Source organism: Salvelinus alpinus, chromosome 7 (assembly GCF_045679555.1).
Source record: "Salvelinus alpinus chromosome 7, SLU_Salpinus.1, whole genome shotgun sequence".
NCBI classification, from domain to species: domain Eukaryota; kingdom Metazoa; phylum Chordata; class Actinopteri; order Salmoniformes; family Salmonidae; genus Salvelinus; species Salvelinus alpinus.
Genome location: NC_092092.1, coordinates 56,249,863 through 56,276,319, shown reverse-complemented (window position 1 = coordinate 56,276,319; position 26,457 = coordinate 56,249,863). Strand labels below are relative to the sequence as shown.

The window sequence follows — 26,457 nt, the reverse complement described above, 5'->3', positions numbered from 1 at the left end:
TCTGTACTTTCAATTGTTTTGAGTCCATGACATATTTCTCATGCAGTGTTTTAGTAGGATTATTTAGGGACAGTTCAAAAATTACTGGGTGAGTGGAGGCTTGTAACTCTCAAACTCTAGGGGTGTTTCTCCAAACATACTACCTACCATGCTCCACACTCATGCTCCGAATGTTTTCTCCAGTACGTTCTCTTGAGTATGTTCTTGTGAGGACGAGAGTGGGGAGAATACATAAAACAATACATTTAAGAAGCACTCGCACAACCCCTACTGTATTACCTCACGCTTCACCGCCCCATTCACTGAACCTCCTTCCAGCCAGGACAATGGCAACAATAGACGAAACAAGATATACACAAAGCGAACATTGGACTTCATAATTATCAGCTACATATGTGAATCGTAACAATTTAGCTAGCCAGATAGTTAAACAGGAAAAAATGACCTAAAACTAATATTATGCAAGATAGATGTCAATTCTTCGTGGTTACAGTAGCTAGCTAACAATGCTTTGTGGCTATCTGGCTAGCTAACAGTACTAGTAGCTAGCCAGTCAGCCCTATTGACTAATTATGGGCTTGCGATCTAAGGTACTTAGGCAGGTAAACATGCCGAACAATACCAAATTACTCATGAACCATTAAGAGAGATCACCACTTAAGTGCTTTATTACAAGGTAAAACAAAAATAACAGGAGTCATACATGTATTTCTATCTCTATATTTATACATATTGAAAATAACTGGTATGTAGCACAGTTCTCTAGCACATACAAGTGCAAGCTAAATATCTGTAGCTGTTCATTTGTTAGTAAATGTTGGGAGCTGTGACTCTATCTATTCTACTGGAAGGCTGTCCTCTCCTCTGCTTACAGTAGAAAGGCCTTGGACCGATCCACTGAGACGCAGTGAGCATAAGAACGACAAAAGACAGGAAAACAGTGACCGTGTTCGGGCGACTAACATGCATATCCCCACGATCATCTGATCCTGATGTTATTCCACAGACAGCCAGCAGGGGGAAGTCCAGACTCACAGGTTTTTCTGCTATCATACACCCAAAACTCACTAACCATACAACTATTTCCACCACTAGGCTTACTGCAGTCACTGCTTCAACCGTTACTGAACTACCATGAAAAATACATTTAGACAGCTGAAGCAAGCATACTTAAAAAAAAAAGTATCCTTTCTAGTTGACGAGGGATTTGGCAGTGCGGTCCTTGAGATTTCATACTTCTTATTGGAGGCACAGGGGGATTAGCTCAAATGGTAGAGCGCTCGCTTAGCATGCGAGAGGTAGCGGGATCGATGCCCGCATCCTCCAATTATTTAGTTTGGTTCAATCAGCACACATTGTTGTTGTAGCTCTGGACTGATTTAACTAATCGAAGGATTAGTTACCAAATTGAAACAAGTGTGCTTGTCTGGCTCTAAAATGTAAATGTGTATTGTTGGGGGTACCCGAGGACTACAGTTGGGAAACACCAGTGGAAGGTAGAGCGTGGTGACGAGTTGAAATTTTAATTAAAAATAGGCCTATCGGTAGACGCTGCTATCGTGGCTGTTAATAATATATTAGGCTAAGTACTGTTTTATACTCTGTACTTTCAATTGTTTTGAGTCCATGACATATTTCTCATGCAGTGTTTTAGTAGGATTATTTAGGGACAGTTCAAAAATTACTGGGTGAGTGGAGGCTTGTAACTCTCAAACTCTAGGGGTGTTTCTCCAAACATACTACCTACCATGCTCCACACTCATGCTCCGAATGTTTTCTCCAGTACGTTCTCTTGAGTATGTTCTTGTGAGGACGAGAGTGGGGAGAATACATAAAACAATACATTTAAGAAGCACTCGCACAACCCCTACTGTATTACCTCACGCTTCACCGCCCCATTCACTGAACCTCCTTCCAGCCAGGACAATGGCAACAATAGACGAAACAAGATATACACAAAGCGAACATTGGACTTCATAATTATCAGCTACATATGTGAATCGTAACAATTTAGCTAGCCAGATAGTTAAACAGGAAAAAATGACCTAAAACTAATATTATGCAAGATAGATGTCAATTCTTCGTGGTTACAGTAGCTAGCTAACAATGCTTTGTGGCTATCTGGCTAGCTAACAGTACTAGTAGCTAGCCAGTCAGCCCTATTGACTAATTATGGGCTTGCGATCTAAGGTACTTAGGCAGGTAAACATGCCGAACAATACCAAATTACTCATGAACCATTAAGAGAGATCACCACTTAAGTGCTTTATTACAAGGTAAAACAAAAATAACAGGAGTCATACATGTATTTCTATCTCTATATTTATACATATTGAAAATAACTGGTATGTAGCACAGTTCTCTAGCACATACAAGTGCAAGCTAAATATCTGTAGCTGTTCATTTGTTAGTAAATGTTGGGAGCTGTGACTCTATCTATTCTACTGGAAGGCTGTCCTCTCCTCTGCTTACAGTAGAAAGGCCTTGGACCGATCCACTGAGACGCAGTGAGCATAAGAACGACAAAAGACAGGAAAACAGTGACCGTGTTCGGGCGACTAACATGCATATCCCCACGATCATCTGATCCTGATGTTATTCCACAGACAGCCAGCAGGGGGAAGTCCAGACTCACAGGTTTTTCTGCTATCATACACCCAAAACTCACTAACCATACAACTATTTCCACCACTAGGCTTACTGCAGTCACTGCTTCAACCGTTACTGAACTACCATGAAAAATACATTTAGACAGCTGAAGCAAGCATACTTAAAAAAAAAAGTATCCTTTCTAGTTGACGAGGGATTTGGCAGTGCGGTCCTTGAGATTTCATACTTCTTATTGGAGGCACAGGGGGATTAGCTCAAATGGTAGAGCGCTCGCTTAGCATGCGAGAGGTAGCGGGATCGATGCCCGCATCCTCCAATTATTTAGTTTGGTTCAATCAGCACACATTGTTGTTGTAGCTCTGGACTGATTTAACTAATCGAAGGATTAGTTACCAAATTGAAACAAGTGTGCTTGTCTGGCTCTAAAATGTAAATGTGTATTGTTGGGGGTACCCGAGGACTACAGTTGGGAAACACCAGTGGAAGGTAGAGCGTGGTGACGAGTTGAAATTTTAATTAAAAATAGGCCTATCGGTAGACGCTGCTATCGTGGCTGTTAATAATATATTAGGCTAAGTACTGTTTTATACTCTGTACTTTTAATTGTTTTGAGTCCATGACATATTTCTCATGCAGTGTTTTAGTAGGATTATTTAGGGACAGTTCAAAAATTACTGGGTGAGTGGAGGCTTGTAACTCTCAAACTCTAGGGGTGTTTCTCCAAACATACTACCTACCATGCTCCACACTCATGCTCCGAATGTTTTCTCCAGTACGTTCTCTTGAGTATGTTCTTGTGAGGACGAGAGTGGGGAGAATACATAAAACAATACATTTAAGAAGCACTCGCACAACCCCTACTGTATTACCTCACGCTTCACCGCCCCATTCACTGAACCTCCTTCCAGCCAGGACAATGGCAACAATAGACGAAACAAGATATACACAAAGCGAACATTGGACTTCATAATTATCAGCTACATATGTGAATCGTAACAATTTAGCTAGCCAGATAGTTAAACAGGAAAAAATGACCTAAAACTAATATTATGCAAGATAGATGTCAATTCTTCGTGGTTACAGTAGCTAGCTAACAATGCTTTGTGGCTATCTGGCTAGCTAACAGTACTAGTAGCTAGCCAGTCAGCCCTATTGACTAATTATGGGCTTGCGATCTAAGGTACTTAGGCAGGTAAACATGCCGAACAATACCAAATTACTCATGAACCATTAAGAGAGATCACCACTTAAGTGCTTTATTACAAGGTAAAACAAAAATAACAGGAGTCATACATGTATTTCTATCTCTATATTTATACATATTGAAAATAACTGGTATGTAGCACAGTTCTCTAGCACATACAAGTGCAAGCTAAATATCTGTAGCTGTTCATTTGTTAGTAAATGTTGGGAGCTGTGACTCTATCTATTCTACTGGAAGGCTGTCCTCTCCTCTGCTTACAGTAGAAAGGCCTTGGACCGATCCACTGAGACGCAGTGAGCATAAGAACGACAAAAGACAGGAAAACAGTGACCGTGTTCGGGCGACTAACATGCATATCCCCACGATCATCTGATCCTGATGTTATTCCACAGACAGCCAGCAGGGGGAAGTCCAGACTCACAGGTTTTTCTGCTATCATACACCCAAAACTCACTAACCATACAACTATTTCCACCACTAGGCTTACTGCAGTCACTGCTTCAACCGTTACTGAACTACCATGAAAAATACATTTAGACAGCTGAAGCAAGCATACTTAAAAAAAAAAGTATCCTTTCTAGTTGACGAGGGATTTGGCAGTGCGGTCCTTGAGATTTCATACTTCTTATTGGAGGCACAGGGGGATTAGCTCAAATGGTAGAGCGCTCGCTTAGCATGCGAGAGGTAGCGGGATCGATGCCCGCATCCTCCAATTATTTAGTTTGGTTCAATCAGCACACATTGTTGTTGTAGCTCTGGACTGATTTAACTAATCGAAGGATTAGTTACCAAATTGAAACAAGTGTGCTTGTCTGGCTCTAAAATGTAAATGTGTATTGTTGGGGGTACCCGAGGACTACAGTTGGGAAACACCAGTGGAAGGTAGAGCGTGGTGACGAGTTGAAATTTTAATTAAAAATAGGCCTATCGGTAGACGCTGCTATCGTGGCTGTTAATAATATATTAGGCTAAGTACTGTTTTATACTCTGTACTTTTAATTGTTTTGAGTCCATGACATATTTCTCATGCAGTGTTTTAGTAGGATTATTTAGGGACAGTTCAAAAATTACTGGGTGAGTGGAGGCTTGTAACTCTCAAACTCTAGGGGTGTTTCTCCAAACATACTACCTACCATGCTCCACACTCATGCTCCGAATGTTTTCTCCAGTACGTTCTCTTGAGTATGTTCTTGTGAGGACGAGAGTGGGGAGAATACATAAAACAATACATTTAAGAAGCACTCGCACAACCCCTACTGTATTACCTCACGCTTCACCGCCCCATTCACTGAACCTCCTTCCAGCCAGGACAATGGCAACAATAGACGAAACAAGATATACACAAAGCGAACATTGGACTTCATAATTATCAGCTACATATGTGAATCGTAACAATTTAGCTAGCCAGATAGTTAAACAGGAAAAAATGACCTAAAACTAATATTATGCAAGATAGATGTCAATTCTTCGTGGTTACAGTAGCTAGCTAACAATGCTTTGTGGCTATCTGGCTAGCTAACAGTACTAGTAGCTAGCCAGTCAGCCCTATTGACTAATTATGGGCTTGCGATCTAAGGTACTTAGGCAGGTAAACATGCCGAACAATACCAAATTACTCATGAACCATTAAGAGAGATCACCACTTAAGTGCTTTATTACAAGGTAAAACAAAAATAACAGGAGTCATACATGTATTTCTATCTCTATATTTATACATATTGAAAATAACTGGTATGTAGCACAGTTCTCTAGCACATACAAGTGCAAGCTAAATATCTGTAGCTGTTCATTTGTTAGTAAATGTTGGGAGCTGTGACTCTATCTATTCTACTGGAAGGCTGTCCTCTCCTCTGCTTACAGTAGAAAGGCCTTGGACCGATCCACTGAGACGCAGTGAGCATAAGAACGACAAAAGACAGGAAAACAGTGACCGTGTTCGGGCGACTAACATGCATATCCCCACGATCATCTGATCCTGATGTTATTCCACAGACAGCCAGCAGGGGGAAGTCCAGACTCACAGGTTTTTCTGCTATCATACACCCAAAACTCACTAACCATACAACTATTTCCACCACTAGGCTTACTGCAGTCACTGCTTCAACCGTTACTGAACTACCATGAAAAATACATTTAGACAGCTGAAGCAAGCATACTTAAAAAAAAAAGTATCCTTTCTAGTTGACGAGGGATTTGGCAGTGCGGTCCTTGAGATTTCATACTTCTTATTGGAGGCACAGGGGGATTAGCTCAAATGGTAGAGCGCTCGCTTAGCATGCGAGAGGTAGCGGGATCGATGCCCGCATCCTCCAATTATTTAGTTTGGTTCAATCAGCACACATTGTTGTTGTAGCTCTGGACTGATTTAACTAATCGAAGGATTAGTTACCAAATTGAAACAAGTGTGCTTGTCTGGCTCTAAAATGTAAATGTGTATTGTTGGGGGTACCCGAGGACTACAGTTGGGAAACACCAGTGGAAGGTAGAGCGTGGTGACGAGTTGAAATTTTAATTAAAAATAGGCCTATCGGTAGACGCTGCTATCGTGGCTGTTAATAATATATTAGGCTAAGTACTGTTTTATACTCTGTACTTTCAATTGTTTTGAGTCCATGACATATTTCTCATGCAGTGTTTTAGTAGGATTATTTAGGGACAGTTCAAAAATTACTGGGTGAGTGGAGGCTTGTAACTCTCAAACTCTAGGGGTGTTTCTCCAAACATACTACCTACCATGCTCCACACTCATGCTCCGAATGTTTTCTCCAGTACGTTCTCTTGAGTATGTTCTTGTGAGGACGAGAGTGGGGAGAATACATAAAACAATACATTTAAGAAGCACTCGCACAACCCCTACTGTATTACCTCACGCTTCACCGCCCCATTCACTGAACCTCCTTCCAGCCAGGACAATGGCAACAATAGACGAAACAAGATATACACAAAGCGAACATTGGACTTCATAATTATCAGCTACATATGTGAATCGTAACAATTTAGCTAGCCAGATAGTTAAACAGGAAAAAATGACCTAAAACTAATATTATGCAAGATAGATGTCAATTCTTCGTGGTTACAGTAGCTAGCTAACAATGCTTTGTGGCTATCTGGCTAGCTAACAGTACTAGTAGCTAGCCAGTCAGCCCTATTGACTAATTATGGGCTTGCGATCTAAGGTACTTAGGCAGGTAAACATGCCGAACAATACCAAATTACTCATGAACCATTAAGAGAGATCACCACTTAAGTGCTTTATTACAAGGTAAAACAAAAATAACAGGAGTCATACATGTATTTCTATCTCTATATTTATACATATTGAAAATAACTGGTATGTAGCACAGTTCTCTAGCACATACAAGTGCAAGCTAAATATCTGTAGCTGTTCATTTGTTAGTAAATGTTGGGAGCTGTGACTCTATCTATTCTACTGGAAGGCTGTCCTCTCCTCTGCTTACAGTAGAAAGGCCTTGGACCGATCCACTGAGACGCAGTGAGCATAAGAACGACAAAAGACAGGAAAACAGTGACCGTGTTCGGGCGACTAACATGCATATCCCCACGATCATCTGATCCTGATGTTATTCCACAGACAGCCAGCAGGGGGAAGTCCAGACTCACAGGTTTTTCTGCTATCATACACCCAAAACTCACTAACCATACAACTATTTCCACCACTAGGCTTACTGCAGTCACTGCTTCAACCGTTACTGAACTACCATGAAAAATACATTTAGACAGCTGAAGCAAGCATACTTAAAAAAAAAAGTATCCTTTCTAGTTGACGAGGGATTTGGCAGTGCGGTCCTTGAGATTTCATACTTCTTATTGGAGGCACAGGGGGATTAGCTCAAATGGTAGAGCGCTCGCTTAGCATGCGAGAGGTAGCGGGATCGATGCCCGCATCCTCCAATTATTTAGTTTGGTTCAATCAGCACACATTGTTGTTGTAGCTCTGGACTGATTTAACTAATCGAAGGATTAGTTACCAAATTGAAACAAGTGTGCTTGTCTGGCTCTAAAATGTAAATGTGTATTGTTGGGGGTACCCGAGGACTACAGTTGGGAAACACCAGTGGAAGGTAGAGCGTGGTGACGAGTTGAAATTTTAATTAAAAATAGGCCTATCGGTAGACGCTGCTATCGTGGCTGTTAATAATATATTAGGCTAAGTACTGTTTTATACTCTGTACTTTCAATTGTTTTGAGTCCATGACATATTTCTCATGCAGTGTTTTAGTAGGATTATTTAGGGACAGTTCAAAAATTACTGGGTGAGTGGAGGCTTGTAACTCTCAAACTCTAGGGGTGTTTCTCCAAACATACTACCTACCATGCTCCACACTCATGCTCCGAATGTTTTCTCCAGTACGTTCTCTTGAGTATGTTCTTGTGAGGACGAGAGTGGGGAGAATACATAAAACAATACATTTAAGAAGCACTCGCACAACCCCTACTGTATTACCTCACGCTTCACCGCCCCATTCACTGAACCTCCTTCCAGCCAGGACAATGGCAACAATAGACGAAACAAGATATACACAAAGCGAACATTGGACTTCATAATTATCAGCTACATATGTGAATCGTAACAATTTAGCTAGCCAGATAGTTAAACAGGAAAAAATGACCTAAAACTAATATTATGCAAGATAGATGTCAATTCTTCGTGGTTACAGTAGCTAGCTAACAATGCTTTGTGGCTATCTGGCTAGCTAACAGTACTAGTAGCTAGCCAGTCAGCCCTATTGACTAATTATGGGCTTGCGATCTAAGGTACTTAGGCAGGTAAACATGCCGAACAATACCAAATTACTCATGAACCATTAAGAGAGATCACCACTTAAGTGCTTTATTACAAGGTAAAACAAAAATAACAGGAGTCATACATGTATTTCTATCTCTATATTTATACATATTGAAAATAACTGGTATGTAGCACAGTTCTCTAGCACATACAAGTGCAAGCTAAATATCTGTAGCTGTTCATTTGTTAGTAAATGTTGGGAGCTGTGACTCTATCTATTCTACTGGAAGGCTGTCCTCTCCTCTGCTTACAGTAGAAAGGCCTTGGACCGATCCACTGAGACGCAGTGAGCATAAGAACGACAAAAGACAGGAAAACAGTGACCGTGTTCGGGCGACTAACATGCATATCCCCACGATCATCTGATCCTGATGTTATTCCACAGACAGCCAGCAGGGGGAAGTCCAGACTCACAGGTTTTTCTGCTATCATACACCCAAAACTCACTAACCATACAACTATTTCCACCACTAGGCTTACTGCAGTCACTGCTTCAACCGTTACTGAACTACCATGAAAAATACATTTAGACAGCTGAAGCAAGCATACTTAAAAAAAAAAGTATCCTTTCTAGTTGACGAGGGATTTGGCAGTGCGGTCCTTGAGATTTCATACTTCTTATTGGAGGCACAGGGGGATTAGCTCAAATGGTAGAGCGCTCGCTTAGCATGCGAGAGGTAGCGGGATCGATGCCCGCATCCTCCAATTATTTAGTTTGGTTCAATCAGCACACATTGTTGTTGTAGCTCTGGACTGATTTAACTAATCGAAGGATTAGTTACCAAATTGAAACAAGTGTGCTTGTCTGGCTCTAAAATGTAAATGTGTATTGTTGGGGGTACCCGAGGACTACAGTTGGGAAACACCAGTGGAAGGTAGAGCGTGGTGACGAGTTGAAATTTTAATTAAAAATAGGCCTATCGGTAGACGCTGCTATCGTGGCTGTTAATAATATATTAGGCTAAGTACTGTTTTATACTCTGTACTTTCAATTGTTTTGAGTCCATGACATATTTCTCATGCAGTGTTTTAGTAGGATTATTTAGGGACAGTTCAAAAATTACTGGGTGAGTGGAGGCTTGTAACTCTCAAACTCTAGGGGTGTTTCTCCAAACATACTACCTACCATGCTCCACACTCATGCTCCGAATGTTTTCTCCAGTACGTTCTCTTGAGTATGTTCTTGTGAGGACGAGAGTGGGGAGAATACATAAAACAATACATTTAAGAAGCACTCGCACAACCCCTACTGTATTACCTCACGCTTCACCGCCCCATTCACTGAACCTCCTTCCAGCCAGGACAATGGCAACAATAGACGAAACAAGATATACACAAAGCGAACATTGGACTTCATAATTATCAGCTACATATGTGAATCGTAACAATTTAGCTAGCCAGATAGTTAAACAGGAAAAAATGACCTAAAACTAATATTATGCAAGATAGATGTCAATTCTTCGTGGTTACAGTAGCTAGCTAACAATGCTTTGTGGCTATCTGGCTAGCTAACAGTACTAGTAGCTAGCCAGTCAGCCCTATTGACTAATTATGGGCTTGCGATCTAAGGTACTTAGGCAGGTAAACATGCCGAACAATACCAAATTACTCATGAACCATTAAGAGAGATCACCACTTAAGTGCTTTATTACAAGGTAAAACAAAAATAACAGGAGTCATACATGTATTTCTATCTCTATATTTATACATATTGAAAATAACTGGTATGTAGCACAGTTCTCTAGCACATACAAGTGCAAGCTAAATATCTGTAGCTGTTCATTTGTTAGTAAATGTTGGGAGCTGTGACTCTATCTATTCTACTGGAAGGCTGTCCTCTCCTCTGCTTACAGTAGAAAGGCCTTGGACCGATCCACTGAGACGCAGTGAGCATAAGAACGACAAAAGACAGGAAAACAGTGACCGTGTTCGGGCGACTAACATGCATATCCCCACGATCATCTGATCCTGATGTTATTCCACAGACAGCCAGCAGGGGGAAGTCCAGACTCACAGGTTTTTCTGCTATCATACACCCAAAACTCACTAACCATACAACTATTTCCACCACTAGGCTTACTGCAGTCACTGCTTCAACCGTTACTGAACTACCATGAAAAATACATTTAGACAGCTGAAGCAAGCATACTTAAAAAAAAAAGTATCCTTTCTAGTTGACGAGGGATTTGGCAGTGCGGTCCTTGAGATTTCATACTTCTTATTGGAGGCACAGGGGGATTAGCTCAAATGGTAGAGCGCTCGCTTAGCATGCGAGAGGTAGCGGGATCGATGCCCGCATCCTCCAATTATTTAGTTTGGTTCAATCAGCACACATTGTTGTTGTAGCTCTGGACTGATTTAACTAATCGAAGGATTAGTTACCAAATTGAAACAAGTGTGCTTGTCTGGCTCTAAAATGTAAATGTGTATTGTTGGGGGTACCCGAGGACTACAGTTGGGAAACACCAGTGGAAGGTAGAGCGTGGTGACGAGTTGAAATTTTAATTAAAAATAGGCCTATCGGTAGACGCTGCTATCGTGGCTGTTAATAATATATTAGGCTAAGTACTGTTTTATACTCTGTACTTTCAATTGTTTTGAGTCCATGACATATTTCTCATGCAGTGTTTTAGTAGGATTATTTAGGGACAGTTCAAAAATTACTGGGTGAGTGGAGGCTTGTAACTCTCAAACTCTAGGGGTGTTTCTCCAAACATACTACCTACCATGCTCCACACTCATGCTCCGAATGTTTTCTCCAGTACGTTCTCTTGAGTATGTTCTTGTGAGGACGAGAGTGGGGAGAATACATAAAACAATACATTTAAGAAGCACTCGCACAACCCCTACTGTATTACCTCACGCTTCACCGCCCCATTCACTGAACCTCCTTCCAGCCAGGACAATGGCAACAATAGACGAAACAAGATATACACAAAGCGAACATTGGACTTCATAATTATCAGCTACATATGTGAATCGTAACAATTTAGCTAGCCAGATAGTTAAACAGGAAAAAATGACCTAAAACTAATATTATGCAAGATAGATGTCAATTCTTCGTGGTTACAGTAGCTAGCTAACAATGCTTTGTGGCTATCTGGCTAGCTAACAGTACTAGTAGCTAGCCAGTCAGCCCTATTGACTAATTATGGGCTTGCGATCTAAGGTACTTAGGCAGGTAAACATGCCGAACAATACCAAATTACTCATGAACCATTAAGAGAGATCACCACTTAAGTGCTTTATTACAAGGTAAAACAAAAATAACAGGAGTCATACATGTATTTCTATCTCTATATTTATACATATTGAAAATAACTGGTATGTAGCACAGTTCTCTAGCACATACAAGTGCAAGCTAAATATCTGTAGCTGTTCATTTGTTAGTAAATGTTGGGAGCTGTGACTCTATCTATTCTACTGGAAGGCTGTCCTCTCCTCTGCTTACAGTAGAAAGGCCTTGGACCGATCCACTGAGACGCAGTGAGCATAAGAACGACAAAAGACAGGAAAACAGTGACCGTGTTCGGGCGACTAACATGCATATCCCCACGATCATCTGATCCTGATGTTATTCCACAGACAGCCAGCAGGGGGAAGTCCAGACTCACAGGTTTTTCTGCTATCATACACCCAAAACTCACTAACCATACAACTATTTCCACCACTAGGCTTACTGCAGTCACTGCTTCAACCGTTACTGAACTACCATGAAAAATACATTTAGACAGCTGAAGCAAGCATACTTAAAAAAAAAAGTATCCTTTCTAGTTGACGAGGGATTTGGCAGTGCGGTCCTTGAGATTTCATACTTCTTATTGGAGGCACAGGGGGATTAGCTCAAATGGTAGAGCGCTCGCTTAGCATGCGAGAGGTAGCGGGATCGATGCCCGCATCCTCCAATTATTTAGTTTGGTTCAATCAGCACACATTGTTGTTGTAGCTCTGGACTGATTTAACTAATCGAAGGATTAGTTACCAAATTGAAACAAGTGTGCTTGTCTGGCTCTAAAATGTAAATGTGTATTGTTGGGGGTACCCGAGGACTACAGTTGGGAAACACCAGTGGAAGGTAGAGCGTGGTGACGAGTTGAAATTTTAATTAAAAATAGGCCTATCGGTAGACGCTGCTATCGTGGCTGTTAATAATATATTAGGCTAAGTACTGTTTTATACTCTGTACTTTCAATTGTTTTGAGTCCATGACATATTTCTCATGCAGTGTTTTAGTAGGATTATTTAGGGACAGTTCAAAAATTACTGGGTGAGTGGAGGCTTGTAACTCTCAAACTCTAGGGGTGTTTCTCCAAACATACTACCTACCATGCTCCACACTCATGCTCCGAATGTTTTCTCCAGTACGTTCTCTTGAGTATGTTCTTGTGAGGACGAGAGTGGGGAGAATACATAAAACAATACATTTAAGAAGCACTCGCACAACCCCTACTGTATTACCTCACGCTTCACCGCCCCATTCACTGAACCTCCTTCCAGCCAGGACAATGGTAACAATAGACGAAACAAGATATACACAAAGCGAACATTGGACTTCATAATTATCAGCTACATATGTGAATCGTAACAATTTAGCTAGCCAGATAGTTAAACAGGAAAAAATGACCTAAAACTAATATTATGCAAGATAGATGTCAATTCTTCGTGGTTACAGTAGCTAGCTAACAATGCTTTGTGGCTATCTGGCTAGCTAACAGTACTAGTAGCTAGCCAGTCAGCCCTATTGACTAATTATGGGCTTGCGATCTAAGGTACTTAGGCAGGTAAACATGCCGAACAATACCAAATTACTCATGAACCATTAAGAGAGATCACCACTTAAGTGCTTTATTACAAGGTAAAACAAAAATAACAGGAGTCATACATGTATTTCTATCTCTATATTTATACATATTGAAAATAACTGGTATGTAGCACAGTTCTCTAGCACATACAAGTGCAAGCTAAATATCTGTAGCTGTTCATTTGTTAGTAAATGTTGGGAGCTGTGACTCTATCTATTCTACTGGAAGGCTGTCCTCTCCTCTGCTTACAGTAGAAAGGCCTTGGACCGATCCACTGAGACGCAGTGAGCATAAGAACGACAAAAGACAGGAAAACAGTGACCGTGTTCGGGCGACTAACATGCATATCCCCACGATCATCTGATCCTGATGTTATTCCACAGACAGCCAGCAGGGGGAAGTCCAGACTCACAGGTTTTTCTGCTATCATACACCCAAAACTCACTAACCATACAACTATTTCCACCACTAGGCTTACTGCAGTCACTGCTTCAACCGTTACTGAACTACCATGAAAAATACATTTAGACAGCTGAAGCAAGCATACTTAAAAAAAAAAGTATCCTTTCTAGTTGACGAGGGATTTGGCAGTGCGGTCCTTGAGATTTCATACTTCTTATTGGAGGCACAGGGGGATTAGCTCAAATGGTAGAGCGCTCGCTTAGCATGCGAGAGGTAGCGGGATCGATGCCCGCATCCTCCAATTATTTAGTTTGGTTCAATCAGCACACATTGTTGTTGTAGCTCTGGACTGATTTAACTAATCGAAGGATTAGTTACCAAATTGAAACAAGTGTGCTTGTCTGGCTCTAAAATGTAAATGTGTATTGTTGGGGGTACCCGAGGACTACAGTTGGGAAACACCAGTGGAAGGTAGAGCGTGGTGACGAGTTGAAATTTTAATTAAAAATAGGCCTATCGGTAGACGCTGCTATCGTGGCTGTTAATAATATATTAGGCTAAGTACTGTTTTATACTCTGTACTTTCAATTGTTTTGAGTCCATGACATATTTCTCATGCAGTGTTTTAGTAGGATTATTTAGGGACAGTTCAAAAATTACTGGGTGAGTGGAGGCTTGTAACTCTCAAACTCTAGGGGTGTTTCTCCAAACATACTACCTACCATGCTCCACACTCATGCTCCGAATGTTTTCTCCAGTACGTTCTCTTGAGTATGTTCTTGTGAGGACGAGAGTGGGGAGAATACATAAAACAATACATTTAAGAAGCACTCGCACAACCCCTACTGTATTACCTCACGCTTCACCGCCCCATTCACTGAACCTCCTTCCAGCCAGGACAATGGTAACAATAGACGAAACAAGATATACACAAAGCGAACATTGGACTTCATAATTATCAGCTACATATGTGAATCGTAACAATTTAGCTAGCCAGATAGTTAAACAGGAAAAAATGACCTAAAACTAATATTATGCAAGATAGATGTCAATTCTTCGTGGTTACAGTAGCTAGCTAACAATGCTTTGTGGCTATCTGGCTAGCTAACAGTACTAGTAGCTAGCCAGTCAGCCCTATTGACTAATTATGGGCTTGCGATCTAAGGTACTTAGGCAGGTAAACATGCCGAACAATACCAAATTACTCATGAACCATTAAGAGAGATCACCACTTAAGTGCTTTATTACAAGGTAAAACAAAAATAACAGGAGTCATACATGTATTTCTATCTCTATATTTATACATATTGAAAATAACTGGTATGTAGCACAGTTCTCTAGCACATACAAGTGCAAGCTAAATATCTGTAGCTGTTCATTTGTTAGTAAATGTTGGGAGCTGTGACTCTATCTATTCTACTGGAAGGCTGTCCTCTCCTCTGCTTACAGTAGAAAGGCCTTGGACCGATCCACTGAGACGCAGTGAGCATAAGAACGACAAAAGACAGGAAAACAGTGACCGTGTTCGGGCGACTAACATGCATATCCCCACGATCATCTGATCCTGATGTTATTCCACAGACAGCCAGCAGGGGGAAGTCCAGACTCACAGGTTTTTCTGCTATCATACACCCAAAACTCACTAACCATACAACTATTTCCACCACTAGGCTTACTGCAGTCACTGCTTCAACCGTTACTGAACTACCATGAAAAATACATTTAGACAGCTGAAGCAAGCATACTTAAAAAAAAAAGTATCCTTTCTAGTTGACGAGGGATTTGGCAGTGCGGTCCTTGAGATTTCATACTTCTTATTGGAGGCACAGGGGGATTAGCTCAAATGGTAGAGCGCTCGCTTAGCATGCGAGAGGTAGCGGGATCGATGCCCGCATCCTCCAATTATTTAGTTTGGTTCAATCAGCACACATTGTTGTTGTAGCTCTGGACTGATTTAACTAATCGAAGGATTAGTTACCAAATTGAAACAAGTGTGCTTGTCTGGCTCTAAAATGTAAATGTGTATTGTTGGGGGTACCCGAGGACTACAGTTGGGAAACACCAGTGGAAGGTAGAGCGTGGTGACGAGTTGAAATTTTAATTAAAAATAGGCCTATCGGTAGACGCTGCTATCGTGGCTGTTAATAATATATTAGGCTAAGTACTGTTTTATACTCTGTACTTTCAATTGTTTTGAGTCCATGACATATTTCTCATGCAGTGTTTTAGTAGGATTATTTAGGGACAGTTCAAAAATTACTGGGTGAGTGGAGGCTTGTAACTCTCAAACTCTAGGGGTGTTTCTCCAAACATACTACCTACCATGCTCCACACTCATGCTCCGAATGTTTTCTCCAGTACGTTCTCTTGAGTATGTTCTTGTGAGGACGAGAGTGGGGAGAATACATAAAACAATACATTTAAGAAGCACTCGCACAACCCCTACTGTATTACCTCACGCTTCACCGCCCCATTCACTGAACCTCCTTCCAGCCAGGACAATGGTAACAATAGACGAAACAAGATATACACAAAGCGAACATTGGACTTCATAATTATCAGCTACATATGTGAATCGTAACAATTTAGCTAGCCAGATAGTTAAACAGGAAAAAATGACCTAAAACTAATATTATGCAAGATAGATGTCAATTCTTCGTGGTTACAGTAGCTAGCTAACAATGCTTTGTGGCTATCTGGCTAGCTAACAGTACTAGTAGCTAGCCAGTCAGCCCTATTGACTAATTATGGGCTTGCGATCTAAGGTACTTAGGCAGGTAAACATGCCGAACAATACCAAATTACTCATGAACCATTAAGAGAGATCACCACTTAAGTGCTTTATTACAAGGTAAAACAAAAATAACAGGAGTCATACATGTATTTCTATCTCTATATTTATACATATTGAAAATAACTGGTATGTAGCACAGTTCTCTAGCACATACAAGTGCAAGCTAAATATCTGTAGCTGTTCATTTGTTAGTAAATGTTGGGAGCTGTGACTCTATCTATTCTACTGGAAGGCTGTCCTCTCCTCTGCTTACAGTAGAAAGGCCTTGGACCGATCCACTGAGACGCAGTGAGCATAAGAACGACAAAAGACAGGAAAACAGTGACCGTGTTCGGGCGACTAACATGCATATCCCCACGATCATCTGATCCTGATGTTATTCCACAGACAGCCAGCAGGGGGAAGTCCAGACTCACAGGTTTTTCTGCTATCATACACCCAAAACTCACTAACCATACAACTATTTCCACCACTAGGCTTACTGCAGTCACTGCTTCAACCGTTACTGAACTACCATGAAAAATACATTTAGACAGCTGAAGCAAGCATACTTAAAAAAAAAAGTATCCTTTCTAGTTGACGAGGGATTTGGCAGTGCGGTCCTTGAGATTTCATACTTCTTATTGGAGGCACAGGGGGATTAGCTCAAATGGTAGAGCGCTCGCTTAGCATGCGAGAGGTAGCGGGATCGATGCCCGCATCCTCCAATTATTTAGTTTGGTTCAATCAGCACACATTGTTGTTGTAGCTCTGGACTGATTTAACTAATCGAAGGATTAGTTACCAAATTGAAACAAGTGTGCTTGTCTGGCTCTAAAATGTAAATGTGTATTGTTGGGGGTACCCGAGGACTACAGTTGGGAAACACCAGTGGAAGGTAGAGCGTGGTGACGAGTTGAAATTTTAATTAAAAATAGGCCTATCGGTAGACGCTGCTATCGTGGCTGTTAATAATATATTAGGCTAAGTACTGTTTTATACTCTGTACTTTCAATTGTTTTGAGTCCATGACATATTTCTCATGCAGTGTTTTAGTAGGATTATTTAGGGACAGTTCAAAAATTACTGGGTGAGTGGAGGCTTGTAACTCTCAAACTCTAGGGGTGTTTCTCCAAACATACTACCTACCATGCTCCACACTCATGCTCCGAATGTTTTCTCCAGTACGTTCTCTTGAGTATGTTCTTGTGAGGACGAGAGTGGGGAGAATACATAAAACAATACATTTAAGAAGCACTCGCACAACCCCTACTGTATTACCTCACGCTTCACCGCCCCATTCACTGAACCTCCTTCCAGCCAGGACAATGGTAACAATAGACGAAACAAGATATACACAAAGCGAACATTGGACTTCATAATTATCAGCTACATATGTGAATCGTAACAATTTAGCTAGCCAGATAGTTAAACAGGAAAAAATGACCTAAAACTAATATTATGCAAGATAGATGTCAATTCTTCGTGGTTACAGTAGCTAGCTAACAATGCTTTGTGGCTATCTGGCTAGCTAACAGTACTAGTAGCTAGCCAGTCAGCCCTATTGACTAATTATGGGCTTGCGATCTAAGGTACTTAGGCAGGTAAACATGCCGAACAATACCAAATTACTCATGAACCATTAAGAGAGATCACCACTTAAGTGCTTTATTACAAGGTAAAACAAAAATAACAGGAGTCATACATGTATTTCTATCTCTATATTTATACATATTGAAAATAACTGGTATGTAGCACAGTTCTCTAGCACATACAAGTGCAAGCTAAATATCTGTAGCTGTTCATTTGTTAGTAAATGTTGGGAGCTGTGACTCTATCTATTCTACTGGAAGGCTGTCCTCTCCTCTGCTTACAGTAGAAAGGCCTTGGACCGATCCACTGAGACGCAGTGAGCATAAGAACGACAAAAGACAGGAAAACAGTGACCGTGTTCGGGCGACTAACATGCATATCCCCACGATCATCTGATCCTGATGTTATTCCACAGACAGCCAGCAGGGGGAAGTCCAGACTCACAGGTTTTTCTGCTATCATACACCCAAAACTCACTAACCATACAACTATTTCCACCACTAGGCTTACTGCAGTCACTGCTTCAACCGTTACTGAACTACCATGAAAAATACATTTAGACAGCTGAAGCAAGCATACTTAAAAAAAAAAGTATCCTTTCTAGTTGACGAGGGATTTGGCAGTGCGGTCCTTGAGATTTCATACTTCTTATTGGAGGCACAGGGGGATTAGCTCAAATGGTAGAGCGCTCGCTTAGCATGCGAGAGGTAGCGGGATCGATGCCCGCATCCTCCAATTATTTAGTTTGGTTCAATCAGCACACATTGTTGTTGTAGCTCTGGACTGATTTAACTAATCGAAGGATTAGTTACCAAATTGAAACAAGTGTGCTTGTCTGGCTCTAAAATGTAAATGTGTATTGTTGGGGGTACCCGAGGACTACAGTTGGGAAACACCAGTGGAAGGTAGAGCGTGGTGACGAGTTGAAATTTTAATTAAAAATAGGCCTATCGGTAGACGCTGCTATCGTGGCTGTTAATAATATATTAGGCTAAGTACTGTTTTATACTCTGTACTTTCAATTGTTTTGAGTCCATGACATATTTCTCATGCAGTGTTTTAGTAGGATTATTTAGGGACAGTTCAAAAATTACTGGGTGAGTGGAGGCTTGTAACTCTCAAACTCTAGGGGTGTTTCTCCAAACATACTACCTACCATGCTCCACACTCATGCTCCGAATGTTTTCTCCAGTACGTTCTCTTGAGTATGTTCTTGTGAGGACGAGAGTGGGGAGAATACATAAAACAATACATTTAAGAAGCACTCGCACAACCCCTACTGTATTACCTCACGCTTCACCGCCCCATTCACTGAACCTCCTTCCAGCCAGGACAATGGTAACAATAGACGAAACAAGATATACACAAAGCGAACATTGGACTTCATAATTATCAGCTACATATGTGAATCGTAACAATTTAGCTAGCCAGATAGTTAAACAGGAAAAAATGACCTAAAACTAATATTATGCAAGATAGATGTCAATTCTTCGTGGTTACAGTAGCTAGCTAACAATGCTTTGTGGCTATCTGGCTAGCTAACAGTACTAGTAGCTAGCCAGTCAGCCCTATTGACTAATTATGGGCTTGCGATCTAAGGTACTTAGGCAGGTAAACATGCCGAACAATACCAAATTACTCATGAACCATTAAGAGAGATCACCACTTAAGTGCTTTATTACAAGGTAAAACAAAAATAACAGGAGTCATACATGTATTTCTATCTCTATATTTATACATATTGAAAATAACTGGTATGTAGCACAGTTCTCTAGCACATACAAGTGCAAGCTAAATATCTGTAGCTGTTCATTTGTTAGTAAATGTTGGGAGCTGTGACTCTATCTATTCTACTGGAAGGCTGTCCTCTCCTCTGCTTACAGTAGAAAGGCCTTGGACCGATCCACTGAGACGCAGTGAGCATAAGAACGACAAAAGACAGGAAAACAGTGACCGTGTTCGGGCGACTAACATGCATATCCCCACGATCATCTGATCCTGATGTTATTCCACAGACAGCCAGCAGGGGGAAGTCCAGACTCACAGGTTTTTCTGCTATCATACACCCAAAACTCACTAACCATACAACTATTTCCACCACTAGGCTTACTGCAGTCACTGCTTCAACCGTTACTGAACTACCATGAAAAATACATTTAGACAGCTGAAGCAAGCATACTTAAAAAAAAAAGTATCCTTTCTAGTTGACGAGGGATTTGGCAGTGCGGTCCTTGAGATTTCATACTTCTTATTGGAGGCACAGGGGGATTAGCTCAAATGGTAGAGCGCTCGCTTAGCATGCGAGAGGTAGCGGGATCGATGCCCGCATCCTCCAATTATTTAGTTTGGTTCAATCAGCACACATTGTTGTTGTAGCTCTGGACTGATTTAACTAATCGAAGGATTAGTTACCAAATTGAAACAAGTGTGCTTGTCTGGCTCTAAAATGTAAATGTGTATTGTTGGGGGTACCCGAGGACTACAGTTGGGAAACACCAGTGGAAGGTAGAGCGTGGTGACGAGTTGAAATTTTAATTAAAAATAGGCCTATCGGTAGACGCTGCTATCGTGGCTGTTAATAATATATTAGGCTAAGTACTGTTTTATACTCTGTACTTTCAATTGTTTTGAGTCCATGACATATTTCTCATGCAGTGTTTTAGTAGGATTATTTAGGGACAGTTCAAAAATTACTGGGTGAGTGGAGGCTTGTAACTCTCAAACTCTAGGGGTGTTTCTCCAAACATACTACCTACCATGCTCCACACTCATGCTCCGAATGTTTTCTCCAGTACGTTCTCTTGAGTATGTTCTTGTGAGGACGAGAGTGGGGAGAATACATAAAACAATACATTTAAGAAGCACTCGCACAACCCCTACTGTATTACCTCACGCTTCACCGCCCCATTCACTGAACCTCCTTCCAGCCAGGACAATGGTAACAATAGACGAAACAAGATATACACAAAGCGAACATTGGACTTCATAATTATCAGCTACATATGTGAATCGTAACAATTTAGCTAGCCAGATAGTTAAACAGGAAAAAATGACCTAAAACTAATATTATGCAAGATAGATGTCAATTCTTCGTGGTTACAGTAGCTAGCTAACAATGCTTTGTGGCTATCTGGCTAGCTAACAGTACTAGTAGCTAGCCAGTCAGCCCTATTGACTAATTATGGGCTTGCGATCTAAGGTACTTAGGCAGGTAAACATGCCGAACAATACCAAATTACTCATGAACCATTAAGAGAGATCACCACTTAAGTGCTTTATTACAAGGTAAAACAAAAATAACAGGAGTCATACATGTATTTCTATCTCTATATTTATACATATTGAAAATAACTGGTATGTAGCACAGTTCTCTAGCACATACAAGTGCAAGCTAAATATCTGTAGCTGTTCATTTGTTAGTAAATGTTGGGAGCTGTGACTCTATCTATTCTACTGGAAGGCTGTCCTCTCCTCTGCTTACAGTAGAAAGGCCTTGGACCGATCCACTGAGACGCAGTGAGCATAAGAACGACAAAAGACAGGAAAACAGTGACCGTGTTCGGGCGACTAACATGCATATCCCCACGATCATCTGATCCTGATGTTATTCCACAGACAGCCAGCAGGGGGAAGTCCAGACTCACAGGTTTTTCTGCTATCATACACCCAAAACTCACTAACCATACAACTATTTCCACCACTAGGCTTACTGCAGTCACTGCTTCAACCGTTACTGAACTACCATGAAAAATACATTTAGACAGCTGAAGCAAGCATACTTAAAAAAAAAAGTATCCTTTCTAGTTGACGAGGGATTTGGCAGTGCGGTCCTTGAGATTTCATACTTCTTATTGGAGGCACAGGGGGATTAGCTCAAATGGTAGAGCGCTCGCTTAGCATGCGAGAGGTAGCGGGATCGATGCCCGCATCCTCCAATTATTTAGTTTGGTTCAATCAGCACACATTGTTGTTGTAGCTCTGGACTGATTTAACTAATCGAAGGATTAGTTACCAAATTGAAACAAGTGTGCTTGTCTGGCTCTAAAATGTAAATGTGTATTGTTGGGGGTACCCGAGGACTACAGTTGGGAAACACCAGTGGAAGGTAGAGCGTGGTGACGAGTTGAAATTTTAATTAAAAATAGGCCTATCGGTAGACGCTGCTATCGTGGCTGTTAATAATATATTAGGCTAAGTACTGTTTTATACTCTGTACTTTCAATTGTTTTGAGTCCATGACATATTTCTCATGCAGTGTTTTAGTAGGATTATTTAGGGACAGTTCAAAAATTACTGGGTGAGTGGAGGCTTGTAACTCTCAAACTCTAGGGGTGTTTCTCCAAACATACTACCTACCATGCTCCACACTCATGCTCCGAATGTTTTCTCCAGTACGTTCTCTTGAGTATGTTCTTGTGAGGACGAGAGTGGGGAGAATACATAAAACAATACATTTAAGAAGCACTCGCACAACCCCTACTGTATTACCTCACGCTTCACCGCCCCATTCACTGAACCTCCTTCCAGCCAGGACAATGGTAACAATAGACGAAACAAGATATACACAAAGCGAACATTGGACTTCATAATTATCAGCTACATATGTGAATCGTAACAATTTAGCTAGCCAGATAGTTAAACAGGAAAAAATGACCTAAAACTAATATTATGCAAGATAGATGTCAATTCTTCGTGGTTACAGTAGCTAGCTAACAATGCTTTGTGGCTATCTGGCTAGCTAACAGTACTAGTAGCTAGCCAGTCAGCCCTATTGACTAATTATGGGCTTGCGATCTAAGGTACTTAGGCAGGTAAACATGCCGAACAATACCAAATTACTCATGAACCATTAAGAGAGATCACCACTTAAGTGCTTTATTACAAGGTAAAACAAAAATAACAGGAGTCATACATGTATTTCTATCTCTATATTTATACATATTGAAAATAACTGGTATGTAGCACAGTTCTCTAGCACATACAAGTGCAAGCTAAATATCTGTAGCTGTTCATTTGTTAGTAAATGTTGGGAGCTGTGACTCTATCTATTCTACTGGAAGGCTGTCCTCTCCTCTGCTTACAGTAGAAAGGCCTTGGACCGATCCACTGAGACGCAGTGAGCATAAGAACGACAAAAGACAGGAAAACAGTGACCGTGTTCGGGCGACTAACATGCATATCCCCACGATCATCTGATCCTGATGTTATTCCACAGACAGCCAGCAGGGGGAAGTCCAGACTCACAGGTTTTTCTGCTATCATACACCCAAAACTCACTAACCATACAACTATTTCCACCACTAGGCTTACTGCAGTCACTGCTTCAACCGTTACTGAACTACCATGAAAAATACATTTAGACAGCTGAAGCAAGCATACTTAAAAAAAAAAGTATCCTTTCTAGTTGACGAGGGATTTGGCAGTGCGGTCCTTGAGATTTCATACTTCTTATTGGAGGCACAGGGGGATTAGCTCAAATGGTAGAGCGCTCGCTTAGCATGCGAGAGGTAGCGGGATCGATGCCCGCATCCTCCAATTATTTAGTTTGGTTCAATCAGCACACATTGTTGTTGTAGCTCTGGACTGATTTAACTAATCGAAGGATTAGTTACCAAATTGAAACAAGTGTGCTTGTCTGGCTCTAAAATGTAAATGTGTATTGTTGGGGGTACCCGAGGACTACAGTTGGGAAACACCAGTGGAAGGTAGAGCGTGGTGACGAGTTGAAATTTTAATTAAAAATAGGCCTATCGGTAGACGCTGCTATCGTGGCTGTTAATAATATATTAGGCTAAGTACTGTTTTATACTCTGTACTTTCAATTGTTTTGAGTCCATGACATATTTCTCATGCAGTGTTTTAGTAGGATTATTTAGGGACAGTTCAAAAATTACTGGGTGAGTGGAGGCTTGTAACTCTCAAACTCTAGGGGTGTTTCTCCAAACATACTACCTACCATGCTCCACACTCATGCTCCGAATGTTTTCTCCAGTACGTTCTCTTGAGTATGTTCTTGTGAGGACGAGAGTGGGGAGAATACATAAAACAATACATTTAAGAAGCACTCGCACAACCCCTACTGTATTACCTCACGCTTCACCGCCCCATTCACTGAACCTCCTTCCAGCCAGGACAATGGTAACAATAGACGAAACAAGATATACACAAAGCGAACATTGGACTTCATAATTATCAGCTACATATGTGAATCGTAACAATTTAGCTAGCCAGATAGTTAAACAGGAAAAAATGACCTAAAACTAATATTATGCAAGATAGATGTCAATTCTTCGTGGTTACAGTAGCTAGCTAACAATGCTTTGTGGCTATCTGGCTAGCTAACAGTACTAGTAGCTAGCCAGTCAGCCCTATTGACTAATTATGGGCTTGCGATCTAAGGTACTTAGGCAGGTAAACATGCCGAACAATACCAAATTACTCATGAACCATTAAGAGAGATCACCACTTAAGTGCTTTATTACAAGGTAAAACAAAAATAACAGGAGTCATACATGTATTTCTATCTCTATATTTATACATATTGAAAATAACTGGTATGTAGCACAGTTCTCTAGCACATACAAGTGCAAGCTAAATATCTGTAGCTGTTCATTTGTTAGTAAATGTTGGGAGCTGTGACTCTATCTATTCTACTGGAAGGCTGTCCTCTCCTCTGCTTACAGTAGAAAGGCCTTGGACCGATCCACTGAGACGCAGTGAGCATAAGAACGACAAAAGACAGGAAAACAGTGACCGTGTTCGGGCGACTAACATGCATATCCCCACGATCATCTGATCCTGATGTTATTCCACAGACAGCCAGCAGGGGGAAGTCCAGACTCACAGGTTTTTCTGCTATCATACACCCAAAACTCACTAACCATACAACTATTTCCACCACTAGGCTTACTGCAGTCACTGCTTCAACCGTTACTGAACTACCATGAAAAATACATTTAGACAGCTGAAGCAAGCATACTTAAAAAAAAAAGTATCCTTTCTAGTTGACGAGGGATTTGGCAGTGCGGTCCTTGAGATTTCATACTTCTTATTGGAGGCACAGGGGGATTAGCTCAAATGGTAGAGCGCTCGCTTAGCATGCGAGAGGTAGCGGGATCGATGCCCGCATCCTCCAATTATTTAGTTTGGTTCAATCAGCACACATTGTTGTTGTAGCTCTGGACTGATTTAACTAATCGAAGGATTAGTTACCAAATTGAAACAAGTGTGCTTGTCTGGCTCTAAAATGTAAATGTGTATTGTTGGGGGTACCCGAGGACTACAGTTGGGAAACACCAGTGGAAGGTAGAGCGTGGTGACGAGTTGAAATTTTAATTAAAAATAGGCCTATCGGTAGACGCTGCTATCGTGGCTGTTAATAATATATTAGGCTAAGTACTGTTTTATACTCTGTACTTTCAATTGTTTTGAGTCCATGACATATTTCTCATGCAGTGTTTTAGTAGGATTATTTAGGGACAGTTCAAAAATTACTGGGTGAGTGGAGGCTTGTAACTCTCAAACTCTAGGGGTGTTTCTCCAAACATACTACCTACCATGCTCCACACTCATGCTCCGAATGTTTTCTCCAGTACGTTCTCTTGAGTATGTTCTTGTGAGGACGAGAGTGGGGAGAATACATAAAACAATACATTTAAGAAGCACTCGCACAACCCCTACTGTATTACCTCACGCTTCACCGCCCCATTCACTGAACCTCCTTCCAGCCAGGACAATGGTAACAATAGACGAAACAAGATATACACAAAGCGAACATTGGACTTCATAATTATCAGCTACATATGTGAATCGTAACAATTTAGCTAGCCAGATAGTTAAACAGGAAAAAATGACCTAAAACTAATATTATGCAAGATAGATGTCAATTCTTCGTGGTTACAGTAGCTAGCTAACAATGCTTTGTGGCTATCTGGCTAGCTAACAGTACTAGTAGCTAGCCAGTCAGCCCTATTGACTAATTATGGGCTTGCGATCTAAGGTACTTAGGCAGGTAAACATGCCGAACAATACCAAATTACTCATGAACCATTAAGAGAGATCACCACTTAAGTGCTTTATTACAAGGTAAAACAAAAATAACAGGAGTCATACATGTATTTCTATCTCTATATTTATACATATTGAAAATAACTGGTATGTAGCACAGTTCTCTAGCACATACAAGTGCAAGCTAAATATCTGTAGCTGTTCATTTGTTAGTAAATGTTGGGAGCTGTGACTCTATCTATTCTACTGGAAGGCTGTC

At 40.9% G+C, this 26,457-nt stretch overlaps 16 non-coding genes across 16 annotated transcripts; all 16 read left to right on the top strand.

Moving 5' to 3' along the window:
* The first annotated feature begins 1,253 nt into the window (after positions 1-1,253).
* trnaa-agc (transfer RNA alanine (anticodon AGC)) lies at positions 1,254-1,326 on the top strand. The gene has a single exon. It is a non-coding gene; the product is annotated as a tRNA-Ala (tRNA).
* A 1,527-nt stretch (positions 1,327-2,853) lies between these two features.
* Positions 2,854-2,926, top strand: trnaa-agc (transfer RNA alanine (anticodon AGC)). The gene has a single exon. It is a non-coding gene; the product is annotated as a tRNA-Ala (tRNA).
* A 1,527-nt stretch (positions 2,927-4,453) lies between these two features.
* On the top strand, positions 4,454-4,526 carry trnaa-agc (transfer RNA alanine (anticodon AGC)). Its single transcript has one exon. It is a non-coding gene; the product is annotated as a tRNA-Ala (tRNA).
* Positions 4,527-6,053: 1,527 nt separating this feature from the next.
* Positions 6,054-6,126, top strand: trnaa-agc (transfer RNA alanine (anticodon AGC)). Its single transcript has one exon. It is a non-coding gene; the product is annotated as a tRNA-Ala (tRNA).
* Positions 6,127-7,653: 1,527 nt separating this feature from the next.
* trnaa-agc (transfer RNA alanine (anticodon AGC)) lies at positions 7,654-7,726 on the top strand. The gene has a single exon. It is a non-coding gene; the product is annotated as a tRNA-Ala (tRNA).
* Positions 7,727-9,253: 1,527 nt separating this feature from the next.
* trnaa-agc (transfer RNA alanine (anticodon AGC)) lies at positions 9,254-9,326 on the top strand. The gene has a single exon. It is a non-coding gene; the product is annotated as a tRNA-Ala (tRNA).
* Positions 9,327-10,853: 1,527 nt separating this feature from the next.
* trnaa-agc (transfer RNA alanine (anticodon AGC)) lies at positions 10,854-10,926 on the top strand. The gene has a single exon. It is a non-coding gene; the product is annotated as a tRNA-Ala (tRNA).
* Positions 10,927-12,453: 1,527 nt separating this feature from the next.
* On the top strand, positions 12,454-12,526 carry trnaa-agc (transfer RNA alanine (anticodon AGC)). The gene has a single exon. It is a non-coding gene; the product is annotated as a tRNA-Ala (tRNA).
* A 1,527-nt stretch (positions 12,527-14,053) lies between these two features.
* On the top strand, positions 14,054-14,126 carry trnaa-agc (transfer RNA alanine (anticodon AGC)). Its single transcript has one exon. It is a non-coding gene; the product is annotated as a tRNA-Ala (tRNA).
* A 1,527-nt stretch (positions 14,127-15,653) lies between these two features.
* Positions 15,654-15,726, top strand: trnaa-agc (transfer RNA alanine (anticodon AGC)). Its single transcript has one exon. It is a non-coding gene; the product is annotated as a tRNA-Ala (tRNA).
* A 1,527-nt stretch (positions 15,727-17,253) lies between these two features.
* Positions 17,254-17,326, top strand: trnaa-agc (transfer RNA alanine (anticodon AGC)). The gene has a single exon. It is a non-coding gene; the product is annotated as a tRNA-Ala (tRNA).
* A 1,527-nt stretch (positions 17,327-18,853) lies between these two features.
* Positions 18,854-18,926, top strand: trnaa-agc (transfer RNA alanine (anticodon AGC)). Its single transcript has one exon. It is a non-coding gene; the product is annotated as a tRNA-Ala (tRNA).
* Positions 18,927-20,453: 1,527 nt separating this feature from the next.
* On the top strand, positions 20,454-20,526 carry trnaa-agc (transfer RNA alanine (anticodon AGC)). The gene has a single exon. It is a non-coding gene; the product is annotated as a tRNA-Ala (tRNA).
* A 1,527-nt stretch (positions 20,527-22,053) lies between these two features.
* trnaa-agc (transfer RNA alanine (anticodon AGC)) lies at positions 22,054-22,126 on the top strand. Its single transcript has one exon. It is a non-coding gene; the product is annotated as a tRNA-Ala (tRNA).
* Positions 22,127-23,653: 1,527 nt separating this feature from the next.
* Positions 23,654-23,726, top strand: trnaa-agc (transfer RNA alanine (anticodon AGC)). The gene has a single exon. It is a non-coding gene; the product is annotated as a tRNA-Ala (tRNA).
* A 1,527-nt stretch (positions 23,727-25,253) lies between these two features.
* On the top strand, positions 25,254-25,326 carry trnaa-agc (transfer RNA alanine (anticodon AGC)). Its single transcript has one exon. It is a non-coding gene; the product is annotated as a tRNA-Ala (tRNA).
* The last annotated feature ends 1,131 nt before the right edge of the window (positions 25,327-26,457 follow it).